The 10,479-nt window shown below is 47.5% G+C and overlaps 1 non-coding gene across 1 annotated transcript; it reads left to right on the forward strand.

Moving 5' to 3' along the window:
- The first annotated feature begins 8,850 nt into the window (after nt 1-8,850).
- Nucleotides 8,851-8,922, forward strand: trnae-cuc (transfer RNA glutamic acid (anticodon CUC)). The gene has a single exon. It is a non-coding gene; the product is annotated as a tRNA-Glu (tRNA).
- Nucleotides 8,923-10,479: the final 1,557 nt, after the last annotated feature.

A 10,479-nucleotide genomic window follows, 5' to 3' on the forward strand; every position in this document is an offset into this window, starting at 1 on the left:
GGGAAGATTAGACCCACACTCCTGTGTTTGGCTCATATGTACTTATCCAAATAATTTTAAACATTGTAACATTACCTGCATCCACCACTTCCTCTGACAGTTCATTCCATACCTTCAATGTAAAAGAGGTTCCCCTGCCCTCGTCCATTTTAAATCTTCTCCCGCTCATCTTAAAAATATACTCCAAAATTTTGAACTCCCTGGTTATTCAACTTATCTTTGTCCCTTATGATGTAACAAACCTCCATAACCTCCACCCACAACCTTCTACACTCCAGTGAAAAAAAAGTCCCAGCCTATGCCGTCTATAAATCATTCTGGCAACATCATAGTTAAAAAAGGTGAGCTTTAAGAATTGACTGAAAGGGCAGTGAAGATTCAACCAGCTGACAGCGGATCTGAGATCACATGTAGATCAGATCAGATCAGGTTTGGACAGCAGGAAACCAGATAAGATTTTTACAACAAACCACAACGGTTTCATCATTAGACTTTTAATTCCAGATTTCTATTGAATTCAGATTCCACCATCTGCTGTGGCAGGTTATGAACCCAGGTCCCCAGAACATTACTTGGGTGAATAGTCTGCTGACAATAAAGGCGGCCATTGCCTCCCCTGAGCACATTGGCATATTGTGTTATTGTGTTTAGAGGTAACAGAGGAGCAAGAGGTTTCAGCAGCTGCTAAGTTGTTGATATTACACAAGGGAACATCAGCGCTCTCAGTAATGGCACATACTGAAGCCAGGACACTGTATCAGAGTTGAGGGCTCGGGAACCATAAGCAATAGGAATAGGAAAATGCCATTCAACCCCTTGAGCCGACTTCTCCATTCAATAGAATTGTGGCTGATCTGACATTCCCCACATGCACTCTCCTGCCCTTTTCCTGTAACTATTCATCCCCCAACTGATCATGAATCTATCGATCCTAGTTTTAAATGTAACATGAAGGCTGTCAACAGAGTGACTGGGATGGAGGAAGGGTGGCCTCAGGTCGAACTTGGGGACGAACACAATGCCTTCACACTTCACAATATATAACTAAGGGAATTTTTATAGTTTATAGTTAAAAATTCCTGAAGAAGGGCTCATGCCCGAAACGTCGATTCTCCTGCTCCTTGGATGCTGCCTGACCTGCTGCGCTTTTCCAGCAACACATTTTCAACTCTGATCTCCAACACCTGCAGTCCTCACTTTCTCCTCGTAAATTACAAAAGAAACCTAGCACAAAATACCAAAATGTGGAGCAAAAGCTTCCATCAACACCCTCTGTCTTCTACCTTCTAGCAAGTTCTGTATCCAAATGGCTAGTTGTCCCTGCATTCCATGCGATTAAACCTTGCTCACCAGTCTCCCATGAGGACCCTTGATGAACGCCTTCCTGAAGTCCATATAGATCACGTCCATCGCTCTGCCCGCATTAGTCCACATTGTACTTCTTCAAAAACTCAATCATGTTCGTGAGACATGATTTCCCAAGCATAAAGCCATGCTGGCTATCCCTAATCAATTTTTGCCTTTCCAAATACATGTAAATCCTATCTCTCAGGATTCTCTCCAAAACCTTGCCCTTCACGGATGTCTGGCTCACTGGTCTATAGTTCCCTGGCTTTTCCTTACCACCTTTCTTAAATAGTGGCACCATGTTAGCCAACCTCTAGCCTTCCGGCACCTCACCTGTGACTATTGATGATACAAATGTCTCAGTGAGAGGCCCAGCAATCACTTCCCCAGTTTCCCACCGAGTTTTAGTGTACTCCTGATCAGGTCCTTAGGATTTATCCACTTCTATGCTTTTCAAGATATGCAGCAATTTCTCATCTGTAATATGGACATTTTTTCAAGATGTCACCATCTACTTTCTCACATTCTATATCTTCCATGCCCTTGTCCATAGCAAACACTGATGCACAATATCCGTTCAGCATCCACTGCCCCCCACCCCCATCTCCTGCAGCTCCACACAAAGGCCGTGTGTGGAGGGGCCCTATTCTCTCTCTTGTTATCCTTTTGTCCTCAACGTATATATTAAAAAAACCCTTTGGGTTACCCTTAACTCTATTTTCCAAAGCTATCTCATGTCTCCTTTTTGCCCTCATGATTTCCCTCTTATGTATGCTCGTACTGCCTTCATACTCTAAGGATTCACTCTATCGCTCTGTCGATACCTGATACATGCATCCTTCTTTATCTTAACCAAAATCTCAATTTCTCTAGTCATCCAGCATTCCCTACACCTACCAGCCTTTCCTTTCACCCTAACAGGAACATACTGTGTCTGGACTCTTGTTATCTCATATTTGAAGGCTTCCCATTTTCCAGCAGTCCTTTAACCTGCGAACAACTGCCCCCAATCAGCTTTTGAAAGATCTTGTCTAATACCTGAGTCTTCATCCAATTTAGAACTTCAACTTTTAGATCGGATATATTATTTTCAATCACGATTCTAATGTTAATAGAATTATGGTTGCTGACACTTAGGTTTTGCACCCTCGCCAGTCTATACATCCACATTTAGAATTAGAAAATTTCCTTGTACAGACTCAACAAATTCCTCTATTTGGCGGATAATTAAATGGGCAGGAGTTATACCTGGGGTCAAATCTTCCTTCATTCCCATCAACCCAACCCCATTCCCACCCCAATAGTCCAACGGCACTTTCCCCTGCAACCGCCGAATGTGTGACACCAGCCCATTCACCTGCACCCTCCTCACTCTCCAAAGGCCCAAACTTACCTTCCAGGTAAAGTGGCACTTTACCTGCACTTCCCACAACCCAGTCTACTGCATTTGCTGCTCACCTTGTGGTCTCATCTACAATGGGGAAAACGAAGCATAAACTGGGTGACTGCTGCACAGAACATCTACGTTCTGCCCGCAAAAAAGACCCTGAGATTCCAGTTGCCTGCCAATTCCACACCCCACCCTATTCCCTGGCCGACATCTCTGTCTCAGGTTTTCTGTAGTGTCCCAGCGAAGCTCAGCACCAGCAGAACGAAGAGCACCGAATATTACACTTGGAGACAATCCATCCCTCCGGTCCCAATATCGAATTCAGTAATTCTAGGGCCTGAACTCCATAGTGTCTCGTCCCTTCCATACAAACCAAGCCTTGTTATCACATAGTCTGTCATTACACACTACATATTCTTAGCCACGAACAGTCTCCATTCACCCTCCCACGCGGATCGTTATCAACTCCCTTTCCTGTTCAACAGTTCTTCCCTCGCTTTAGGGTCTGTCCTAATTTATGATTTACTGCATCCGCCTTCCTCCCACAATATCTCCTGCATATAAACTAACGTTTTCCCAATCACCATCAATTCTATGGAAGGGTCACCGGCAACTACTGTTTTTTTTTGTTTCTGATCTACAGCATCCACAGTTCTTTCAGCTTTTTATTGAGGTGGAGTTGGAAATTGTTTCGAGAGACAGAATGAGAGGGAGGAGAGACAGAACAGACATGAACTGTTGATCTCCGTTGTTACTCATAACATAAAATCATTGTAGTGCGATCAATTCCCTTAAGCATGAATAGAGTTCCTGAGCTGTCTGTGAGCTTGTGGCACAATGGTAGCGCGTCTAACTCCAGACCAGAAAATTGCGTGTTCAAATCGCATCAAGCTGATTGAAGCTGAAAATGTGTTGCTGGTTAAAGCACAGCAGGTTAGGCAGCATCCAAGGAACAGGAAATTCGACGTTTCGGGCCAGAGCCCTTCATCAGGAATGAGGAGAGTGTGCCAGGCAGGCTAAGATAAAAGGTAGGGAGGAGGGACTTGGGGGAGGGGCGATGGAGACGTGATAGGTGGAAGGAGGTCAAGGTGAGGGTGATAGGCCGGAGTGGGGTGGGGGCGGAGAGGTCAGGAAGAAGATTGCAGGTTAGGAGGGCGGTGCTGAGTTGAGGGAACCGATTGAGACAATGTTGGGGGAGGGGAAATGTGGAAACTGAAGAAATCTGAGTTCATTCCTTGTGGTTGGAGGGTTCCCTGGCGGAAGATGAGGCGCTCTTCCTCCAACCGTCGTGTTGTTATGTTCTGGCGATGGAGGAGTCCAAGCACCTGCATGCCCTCGGTGGAGTGGGAGGGAGAGTTAAAGTGTTGAGCCACGGGGTGGTTGAGTTGGTTGGTCCGGGCGTCCCAGAGGTGTTCCCTGAAGCCTTCCACAAGTAGGCGGAATATAGAGGAGGCCACATCGGGTGCAGTGGACGCAATAGATGATGTGTGTGGAGGTACAGGTGAACTTGTGGAGGATATGGAAGGATCCCTTGGGGCCTTGGAGAGAAGTAAGGGAGGAGGTGTGGGCGCAAGTTTTGCATTTCCTGCGGATGCAGGGGAAGGTGCCGGAAGTGGAGGTTGGGCTGGTGGGGGATGTGGACCTGACGAGGGAGTCGCGAAGGCAGTGGTCTTTGTGGAACGCTGATAGGGGAGGGGAGGGAAATATATCCCTGGTGGTGGGGTCCGTTTGGAGGTGGCGGAAATGACAGCGGATGCTACACTGTATACGGAGGTTGGTGGGGTGGTAGGTGAGAGACAGTGGGGTTCTGTCTTGGTGGCGGTTGAAGGGGCGGGGCTCAAGGGCGGAGGAGCGGGAAGTGGAGGAGATGCGGTGGAGGGCATCGTCGATCAGGTCTGTGGGGAATCTGCGGTCCTTGAAGAAGGAGGCCATGTGGGCTGTGCGGTGTTGGAACTTGTCCTCCTGGGAGCAGATGCAGCGGAGACGAAGGAATTGGGAATATGGGATGGCGTTTTTACAGGGGGCAGGGTGGGAGGAGGTGTAGACCAGGTAGCTGTGGGAGTCAGTCGGTTTATAGTAGATATCTGTGTTGAGTCGGTCGCCCGAGATAGAAATGGAAAGGTCTAGGAAGGGGAGGGAGGAGTCTGAGACAGTCCAGGTGAATTTGAGGTCGGGATGGAAGGTGTTGGTAAAGTTGATGAACTGTTCAGCCTCCTCGTGGGAGCACGAGGCAGCGCCGATACAGTCATCGATATAACGGAGGAAAAGGTGGGGCGTGGTGCCAGTGTAGTTGCGGAAGATGGGTGACTGTCTGTGAGGAGTTTGCACATTCTCCCAGTGTCTGCGTGGGCTTTCTCTGGGTGGTCCTGTCCAAAGATATGCAGGTCTGAGGTTTGATGAAGGCCTTCCTGCACTTAGAGCAACTGAACAACCTCTCCCCCATGTGGACCCACCAGTGGGCCAGCAGGTCAGAAGAAAGAGCAAAGCCCTTCCTGCACTCGGGGCAGAAGAACGGCCTCTCCTGGGTGTGGACCCACTGGTGTCTCAGCAGGTGGGAAGAACTGCTGAAAGCCATCTCACACTCAGGGCATGAGAACAGCCGTCCCGGGTGTGGACCAACTGGTGTGTCCGCATGGCAGAGGAATCACGAAAGGCCTTCCCGCAATCAGGGCAGTAGAAGGGCCTCTCCTCTCTGTGGACACATTGGTGCTTCAGAACCCTTTCTAATTTCACAATATCCTTCTGATAGGAGGGAATCCAGAATGGCACACAATATTCCAAAAGTATTCCACAATATTCCAGTGTCCTGTCCAGCCACAACGTAACTTCCCAACTCCAATACTCAAGTCAGAAGATTGCGGAAGTTTTTAAAACTCACAAAATCAAACATGAAAAAATGGAAGGACAAACCGAATTTTTGAAGTCAACTTGGAAGCATAATTGAGAAATCGGCGGACTGGATTTATTAGGTGCCTGTTCTACTTAAATACACTATATACATCTTTCTCATCGGCTCTTCGTTGTTCACAAAACCAAGCTGAGTATCCTTGATCACATTATTCCTATCCAGATGTTAATAAATCCTATCCCTTACAATTCTCTCTGAGACTTTGCCCACAACAGAAGTGAGACTCACCGGCCTATTGTTACTAGGGTTATCCCTACTCCCGTTCTTGAACAAGGGAACCACATTTGCTATCCTCCAGTCTTCTGGCACTATTCCTGTAGACAACGAAGTCATAAAAATCAAGGCCAATGGCTCTGCAATCTCCTCCCCTGCTTCCCAGAGAATCCTAGGATATATGCCATCAGGCCCAGGGGACTTAACTATTTTCACCCTTTCCAGAATTTCCAATACCTCTTCCCTACATACCTCAAAGCCATCCACTTTAATTAGTTGTGACTCAATATTCACATCGGCAACAATGTCCTGTTCCTGAGTGAATACTGATGAAAAGTATTCATTCAGTGTCTCCCCAATCTCTTCGGCCTCCATGCGCAATTTCCCACTACTATCCTTGACTGGACCTATTCCTACCCGAGTCATTCTTTTATTCCTGACATACCTATAGAAAGCCTTTGGGTTTTCCCTAAACCTACCAACCAGGGACTTTTCATGTCCCCTCCTTGCTGCTCTTAGCTCTCTCTTTAGATCCTCCCTGGCTACCTTATAACTCTCAATCGCCCCAATTGAACCTTTCATGCCTCATCTTGACATAGGCCGCCCTCTTCGCTTTAACAAGGGATTCCAATTCATTATTAAACCACGGGTCCCTCACACGACCCTTTCCTCCCCGCCTGACAGGTACATACTTATCAAGGACACTCAATAGTTGCTCCTTGAACAAGCTCCACATATCGATTGTGCCCTTCCCTTGAAGCCTACTTTTTCAAGCCACGCATCCTAAGTCATGCCTCACCGCATCATAATTTCCCTGCCCCCCGCTATAACTCTTGCCCTACAGTGCACACGTAACCTTCTTCATCACCAGAGTAAAAGTCACCGAATTGTGGTCACTGTCCCCAAAGTGCCCACCTACCTTCAATTCTAATACCTGACCTGATTCGTTACCCAGAACCAAATCCAGTGCGGCCTCACCTCTTGTTGGCCTGTCAACATATTGTGTCAGAAAACCCTCCTGCACACATTAGACAAACACCGACCCATCTGAAGTACTCGAGCTATAGCTTTCCTAGTCAATATCTGGAAAGTTAAAGTCCACCATAACAACCACCCTATTACTTTCACTCTTCTCCTGAATCACCCTCACAATCCTTTCTTCTACGTCTCTAGGGCTATTAGGCCTGCAGAAAACTCCTAACAGGGTGACCTCACTTTTCCTATTTCTAACCTCAGCCCAAACTACCTCAGATGGCGAGTTTTCATCCATCGTCTTTCCACCGCTGTAATACTATCCTTGACAAGCAGTGCCACACCTTCCCCTCTTTTACCCCCACCTCTGACCCTACTAAAACATTTAAACACTGGAACCTGCAACAGCCAATTCTGTCCCTGTTCTACCCATGTCTCCGTAATAGCCACAACATCGAAATGCCGGGTCCCAACCCACGCTGCAAGTTCACCTATCTTATTTCGTATACTTCTCGCATTGAAGTATATACACTTCAAGTCACGTTCCTGTTTAGAGGCATCCTCCTTCGAGATTGATGCCATGTTCCTAACCTCCCTACACTCAAGGTCCTGCACCCTAAAGCTACAGTCTAGGTTCCCATGCCCCTGCAGAGTTAGTTTAACCCCCCACCCCAAAGAGCACTAGCAAACGTCCCACCAAGGATACTGGTGCCCCTCAGGTTAAGGTGTAGACCATCCTGTTTATAGAGGTCCCACCTTCCCCAGAAAGAACCCCAGTTATCCAGATACCGGAATCCCTCCCTCCTGCACCATCCCTGTAGCTACGCATTTATCTGTTCTCTCTCACTATTCCTCAACTCGCGATCAAGTGGCATGGGTAACAAACCAGAGACAACAACTCTGTTTGTTCTAACTCTGCGCTTCCAACCTATCTCCCTGAAAGTATGCATAACATCCTCATCCCTCTTCCTATCTATGTCGTTGGTGCCAATGTGGACCATGACTTCGGGCTGCTCTCCGACCCCCTTAAGGAGCCGGAAAACACGATCAGAGACATCACGTACCCTTGCACCTGGAGGCAACATACCAATCGTGAGTCTCTCTCGTCCCCACAAAACCACATGTCTGTGCCCCAAACTATCGAGTCCTCAATAACTATTGCTCTGCTCTTTTCCAACCTTCCCTTCTGAGCATTGGGAACAGGCTCCGTGCCAGAGGCCTGAACCCCACTGCTTACCCCTGGTAAGTCGTCCCCCACGACAAGTATCCAAAATGATACACTTGTTCTTCAGGGGAACGACCGCAAGGGGTCGCTGCACTGGCTGCTATCTCCAAGTACCCCTCACTATCACCCATCTGTCTGCAATCTTTGGAGTTGCTACTTCCCTAAAGCTCCGATCCATGACCCCCTCTGCCTCCTGAATGATTCTAATTTCATCCAACTCCAGCTCCCGTTCCCGAAGACGGTCTTGGAGGAGCTGGAGATGGGTGCACTTCCTGCAAGTGTAATCTGCAGGGACGACCATGGCATCCCTCAGCTCAAACATGTTGCAAGAGGAACATTGCACTGTCTTCGCTGCCATCCCTCTAAAAGTAACCTTTAAAAAAATCTAGGTCTGAAGAATAGAACAAGCAAAATGCAGCACTAACCTGTTTACCATAACGGATCTTATTATAAGGTTAGAGGAGGAGGGCGGGTGGGAGGGACTACCCCTGTAGTGCCTCGGGAAACTCTCCTGCGCGCATTTATAGGAAGAAAGACCTACCCAGGTTAGCTTGCGCTACACCAGCTTCCGGGTCCACTCCGCGCTTTTTTGCAATAAAGGCGCGCAGGAGAGTCCCGCAGATGTGACTTGACTCTAAGTCTCCCCAATGTTCTCGAGATCGCATCGGGAGCAATGGACGCAAAAAAGTTACCTTGATGGACGCACCGGTGAAAGTCTTCTTACTGCTGCAGCCCAGGTTCGATTCCCGGGCAGCGAGGCCATTTTCAGCAGAGCTACAAGGCTGGCTTTATGTCTCCCTGGTGGTCTAGTGGTTAGGATTTGGCGCTCTCACCGCCGCGGCCCGGGTTCGATTCCCGGTCAGGGAAGCTGTTTTTAGCTGGCCTACGGGCTGTCCATTCTTCTGAAATGCGCTTTACAGTTGTTTATTGATCTTCACCGTACCTGGGTGCTGCAGTGTGATGTAGCTCTTTCAAATCGCATCCTGATGCAGATTTGTTTGTATGTGTTGGGATGATTGCTCCTGCAGCTACAAACGAGTGAACAGTCTTCACTCTCTCGACGGAGCAGGTCGGGGCTGCTTGGCAGTGTCTGTTTGTAGACGCGGTTACGTGTGTTTTACAGTTTAAATTTAATTTTTCTTGTATCCATCAATGTAAGTTTCTGTGTCCATTGCTCCCGATGCGATCTCTATAACATTGGGGAGACAGGAGAGTCAAGTCACATCTCCGGGACTCTCCTGCGCGCCTTTATTGGAAAAAAGCGCGGAGTGGACCCGGAAGCTGGTGTAGCGCAAGCTTACCTGGGTAGGTTTTTCTTCTCCTGCGCGCCTATATTGGGAAAAAAACTACCCAGGTAAGTTTGCGCTACACCAGCTTCCGGGTTCGCTCCGCGCTTTTTTCGAAAAAGATATTTAAATTTAAACCGTGAAACAAACGTAACCGCGTCTACAAACAGACAGTGCCAAACAGCCCTTACCTGCTCCGCGGAGAGAGTGAGGATTGTTCACTCGTTTGTGGGTGTTGGGATGATTGCTTCTGTGGTTAAGTATTTGGTTTGCGTGTGTTGTTTTTCTGTCGACGCTAGTTTGAAGTTCCCCATTGACTGTTCGCCCTACTGTGACATCTAGGAATGGCACTTTGTTGCTGTTCTCCTCCTCTTCAAACCAGGAGCTCCCCTCAGGCCACAGTCTCACCACTGGGAACACCAATATACAGACTAGTCAAAGACCTCCACTGAAGACTAAAACACCAAGTCGAAGACTCACGCCACTTCAGTTACTCCATCCAAGAATTCTTGAACACCAAAGACAACAAGATAGAAGAGGATGGAATAATACTGTCCTTTGGCATACAGCCCTGTTCACATCCATTAACATCAACGTGACCAAAGAAAACTGAAGACAATACTTTAAGAACCAAAGACACTAACACCAAACAGCACCAACGTCATCAGCAAAGATAACACTGTCAAGCTCGTGGAGCTGTGCCTTACCTCCCACTTCGTATTCAGTAACAAGACTAACAAACAAATCAACGGAACACCCATGAAACCACCAATATCAGGATTCCTAACAGAAGCAATAATGCAGAGTTTCGAACAAACAGCCCTTCCAAAGATCCAACCCAAACTTTGGGTCGGCTACAGTGATGACACTTTTGTCATCACAACGTGAAACAACTTAGAGGAAACCTACAACACCATCAACAATCTCCTTACTGGCATAAAATTCACAAAAGAGGAGAACAACAAAAAGTGGTGTTGTTCTAGATGTCACAGTAGAGCGAACAGTCAATGGTAAATTCAAAACAGCGTCTACAGGAAACAACACACGCGAACCAAGTACTTAAGCTGCAGAAGCAATCATCCCAACACATTTCAACCAGCTACTTCACACTGCAGCACCCAGGAATGACGAAGATCAG

The sequence above is a fragment of the Hemiscyllium ocellatum genome (assembly GCF_020745735.1).
Source record: "Hemiscyllium ocellatum isolate sHemOce1 chromosome 27 unlocalized genomic scaffold, sHemOce1.pat.X.cur. SUPER_27_unloc_26, whole genome shotgun sequence".
Classification (NCBI taxonomy): Eukaryota; Metazoa; Chordata; class Chondrichthyes; order Orectolobiformes; family Hemiscylliidae; genus Hemiscyllium; species Hemiscyllium ocellatum.